Below are 5,548 nucleotides of genomic sequence, written 5' to 3' on the forward strand. Positions count from 1 at the left end.
ACCTAGAGAGTGTTTCCCCAAAGTCCATATTTCAGGTTAGGTGACAGGAACATGCCCAATGTCAGGGGATACAATAGGTGGCAGGGAGGCTGCCACTGCTATGTGGGTTGATCATATAAATTACCTGCTTTGCTACCTGTTAGTTGCCAGTTCATTGCAAATGCCACCTGATATGAAAACATCTAATTTAGCTTTTATAATCATCTTTGGAAGAACTGCTGTACCATGAAGCACTGAGCACCTGCCTTCTACTTCTTGAGTAAACCAACCTGCTGTCCCAACTGCTAGAAATATTTTTTTGGTGCATGCAGCAGATTTCTTCCCAGATAATAATAATTTAAAAAAAGGAAATAAAAGTGAAAAGCTGCAATGGAAAAATCTGACATTAAAAATGTTCTCTGTAGAGTGCAACAGTCAGGCTTGTCCTTCTACAGCTTTCAAACAGCTCTGGACACCCCTCACTTGCTCTTGTTTCAGATAGAGTGGGTCTTTGTAACCTGTAGATTGTTTCTGTGTGCAGCTGTGACAACCACCACATGCACTGGGCTTACTAAGGAGTTATGGCACTTCACTTACTAAGGCAAGACGGACAATTTCTCAGAGATCCGTGAATTCTTCCTGGTATTAACAACAATTCCCATATACAAGGAAATTGAAAGCACCTGAAGTAAAGCTGGACAAGTAGGTCTGTACTATTTATCACTCATGATGAACACCTAACCCTTCACAGCTCTTTTCTAGGAAAATTTTCTGTGGTAATCCATGATCTCAATCCATGAGTAGATGGTTTACATAAAATTTTCAAATTAATCATCTCTAATAGTAGTTCCAGACTAGAAACATGAACTCACATCTCAGTGTTTCTCCAAAGTCAAGACTGCAGATTTCCAGTATTTTCTCTTCTATGTGAGACAACTCACAGGACATTCTTGCTCCTTTTCTGTTCTTTTATTTCATTCTTTATTTCCTTAGTTTCTTTCTCTGTGAGCTCATTCATCCTGTTTCCTCTCACAAAACACTGATTTTAAAAACAAACTTTGCCAGTAACTAGCTTCAGTTTGAATTAATGAAATTATCATTTGTGTTATATAAAAATGATTTCTCTAAATTAAACTAATTTGTTAACATTATTTACTAAGTTCAATCTGCTACTTCAGAGGATTTAGTTAAAATAAGTATTCTTTTTTGCTGTGCATTTTATAAATATGCAACAATATATTGTTCCTGCTCCAGACTATTTATTGTCCAGATAAACAAAGGACAAAGCAAAGCGAGTAACACACAAGGAAGTCAAAAATGGAAAAAAAAATGCCACCAGTTGTGGTTCTGACTATTTATATTGTTTAGGAATAAGATTGCATTTTTGTTGCCTGACTGGAATGTACAAGTTTCTGTCTTGGCGTTTAGTCCTGTTAAGGCAAGTAAGAGAGACATCTCTACCCATTTTCTGCTACATATTTATTTTGTGCAATGGCTTGGGAAAGAAAATGCTGACTGCTTTTTCTAGCTCTGAAGTCGTTTCTCAGTGTGTGTGGGAAACAGCAGAGACTGAAATTTAAGTCTCTTGTTGAATTTACAAATATCTTCAATCTCAAACTATAGCACCATTTTAAACCTTGGATAGTGAGTGGAGGCTGGGCAGCTCTATACAGCCTCCTCTCCGGTGTCAGCCCTCGGATGGAGTTTTGGAATGTCTCTGACGTGCATTCACCAGTCCCTGCTCCCCATGGGGCAAATGGGCCCATGGTTGTTTGCAGCAGCTGAGGTGCCGTGGTTTGGCCTGGGGCACGGGGGTTATGTAGAGGTTCTCCCTCAGGCAAGGCAGAGGTCTCCCGGGTGGCCCTTGATGGCTCTGCCAGTCTGTTGTGAGTCATGGGAGAGCTTACAGGATGCTTTGGATTTTCATTTCTGTCTGGAAATATTGGAGGAGAAAGATACCTTTTCCTCTTCTTTCTTCAAAGCCTGTCTACAATATGCATCAGTGAAGCACTCTGGTGTATGAAACCAGCACTGACTCAAGATCAAATCTGAAGTCAAAAAATTGGAGTTGTGTTCATTCCAACCTGCCTAGAATACTTTTACTCTGTGCTGGCCTGTGAGTATATAGGTTTGATTAATGACCATCATACAAATAATTTTAAAATTTGTATTTCTTCCTTTTTCAACACTGTCATGCAATTGATTTCTAGAGGGTACTTAAAAATGAATTATAGGGCGTTCTCTTCACATTTTCTACTGCAAGTGAACTACTGAGCCTTCTGTAAGTACCATTTCAAATAATCATGAAATATCCTATAATTCAATTATAAATAACCTCTGAGAACCATAAAATTATATCGTCTAGGTTAGTGACACAAACCGATGTATTTACCATCCTGACTGTAAAAGGAAACTTAAAACAAACCCAGCATTTTCACTTGCTTTTGATCTTTATTTGCCTCTGTGCACAAGAAGTACAATGGAGCCTGTACTGCTTGTAACACTCTCCCTGGAATTAGGTCTTCTCAGAAAAACATAGTTAAAATCAAAACAATACAAATCATTCAGTGTATTTCCCAATAAAAAGAAAATTACATAATAAAGGCCTTACTCAGAAGAGGTTGCCATGTGATATATAGGAAGAATTAGCAATAATTGCAGGAAAAGATGCGTTTTTCTGACCCTGGTTACAAAAATCATAATGTGACATTTCTAAGAATGGTACAATAAGCTGGTTTTGCACTACCAAATGGTAAAACAGAGCTTTAGAATAAATGGAAATTGAGTAAGTCAGTATGGCAAAACTAAATCAGGGAGAAAAAGAACTGTTCTTCATCAGGTGACCAAAAGCTCAATAAATTTGTGCTTAACTCAGAGATTTTAAAAACAAAGACCCTGTTATTAATTGCTGTTAAGCTCATTGTTTGGGGTGCTCTGATGAAAAAAGACATGCAGTATTTAAATCACACAGGACCAAGACAGGGATTAAGTGTTATACTGTACAGCAAAGTTTGAAAAAGAGGTGGTAAGTAGCACCCAGGATTGCATTAGGGTAATGTGCTGAGAGAAACTCAACAGGATGGAAAGCTGTATTTTGACAGAGTCCCCACAGTGGTAACACACACAGTACCGACCCACAGGCTCTGCCTCGTGCAATCACCTCCACTTCCATCATGGCCTTAGACTCCCGTAATTCTGAGCCAGAGATGATGGGCATTTGCTAGGAGACTGCTCATGAGTGTGAGCCTCACAGCTATATAAAAATCTACAAATATATAAAATATTAAAGCCTACAAATATATAAAACTGCTAAGGCATCATGGTCATGTATGGGTGCAAAAATGATGTTGCCTCACATGGCTTGTGTCAGCAGAGCAGAACATATGTGATAGGATGTGGAAGAGACGAGTTGATTAAGCACAAGATAACATGCAGGTCTAGGTGGGTTTGATTCCCAAAAACCCTTGGTGAAACTTCACAAATGTCAGATGTCACTGTGGCACCCAACACCACCCTCTGCTTTTTTAGTTCTATCACCAAGTGGGAGGAATAAAATTTATGATCTTCTTCTAGCAGCTTTGATAAATAAGCGCTACTGTTTCCCTGCAAGCACCTGTTTCCTTCCTACATCTCTTCTTGGGAGAATTTTTTAAAGAATCTTTTGCCCGAGAAGCAGCTGAATTCCAAATCCCAGGTCACCCCCCATCTGTTTGCAGAACACAAGCTAGTTAATTCTGGGAATGCTAAAAAAAAGTTCTAAAAAGCCTCTTTCACATTGATGCTCCCCAAGACTGGAAGGCAAAGCATATGGGGGAGCAGCCGTTGGTGGAACAATTTTATCTGTGGTTCGAGAAACTAGATAAAAGTGTTCTTGTGAGGACACATGACAAATGGTAAAGGCAGATTCGATGATCACCTTTACCCTCTTGGGCTTTTATTACCTACAAGTTGCACAGCTGGTACTGACAGTCAGTAATGGGTGTTTAGCTATTTTAATATTCACTTTTGGAATAGGGCGGCAGAGACCCCTGTTTTGTGGTTTGTGGCTCCGTAGGTGTTTGTAATTTGCAGCTTTCCATCTGCACGGAAATTCACGAGCACTTCTGGGTGTTGCCAGGAGGACACAGATAAGCTGAAGGGAGCTTGGAGAAAAGGAACAAAAGTTTTTGTGAGACTGCAAGGAATGATATATAAAAGAGATAAGTATGCACAGCTTGACTAAACAATGACTAATTGCTAGCGCCTAATAACAATTCTGAAAGGAGTCTTAATTGATTTATCTGAGGAATGCTCAAGGCTACTTTTAGGATGCTTTACTATTAGAATTATTTATCTGTCTAGATTAAGGATACAATTGAACACTTCTGTCCTCCTTTGATGGTTGAAATTAGGGAAAACTAAACACACACAGGACCATAAACATCACAAGGTTATTCAGATGCCAGTGGCACTTAAAACACTCTTTCGTGAATAGTCCTGTGTGTCACGAGAGGAAGCTAATGGGTATCCTAGAGTCTCAGATGGTGATAAACAAGGACACCAAATGATAATGGTTACAGGAGTTTTAACAGTGAGTTAGCCTAATCCATTACACAAAATGACATGGCCCGTGAATTGCTGTATAACAAGGAGCACCAGCCTTTAATCCTGGCTAAGGTGACCAGCACAAACTGGGCACTGAAACTTGTTAAATGTGGGGGGAAAGGATATGGCATTCCTCCCAAAAAGTTAAGAGTATTAGTTTATAATACTCAGATGGTATAAAATGTCATAGATGCACTAACTTCAGCGGCACAATGTTGTTTTGCATTAGCTGAAGTTCTGTCTCTAAATTCTTTAAGAAAACCTAAAATGAAACCATAATGAATTTATTTTTGGAAGGACACCATCTGGTGTTTTATTGCTAGCTGACTAGAAGTAGGAAAGGATAGTCTGACTGCTGGTTGCAAGAGCAGGGTAGGATTTGCATTTTACAAGGGCTAGTGAGAATGATATTTAACCAAATATCTCTTTTTAACAGGTCCCCTCACAATCATCTACAAGCTGGAGATGCACTCAAACCAAATCCAGTGACCTGGATATCATAAACTGTCTCTCTTTAAAAGTGATGTAAACTGAAAATAATGGCACAATTCTGTCACGCTTCAGAAGGAAATTACACCCCTGTCTGGATCTCTATCGTGTCTAACCAATCATCTCCATTTAATAGCTTCAGTATTTCTGTTGATTATAAAGCTGGCTGTGAATATAAGTTAAGCCACCTTTTAGGATTCATAAACTAGTATAAAACTAAGGGACCTGAATCCTTACCTAATTTTATTGCACTCTTTGATTTCCTTCATTTTCCATGTCTTTTCTTCTACCCTAGAAATAATTTTTCCTGTTTTCTCAGCACATCATTCTCTGTACAACTATTCTTTATACCACTTTACAGCATAAGCAATGTAAAAGTAGCTTTTCTCCACTGCTGTTAATTACCTTAGGGAAAAGAACATCTAAGGTGTGTTTTGTTGTTGTTGCTTTGGTTTGTTTGTTCGTTTGTTGTGTAATTTTGTAGCTGTGTCAGTTG

Source organism: Pithys albifrons, chromosome 7, assembly GCF_047495875.1.
Source record: "Pithys albifrons albifrons isolate INPA30051 chromosome 7, PitAlb_v1, whole genome shotgun sequence".
Classification (NCBI taxonomy): domain Eukaryota; kingdom Metazoa; phylum Chordata; class Aves; order Passeriformes; family Thamnophilidae; genus Pithys; species Pithys albifrons.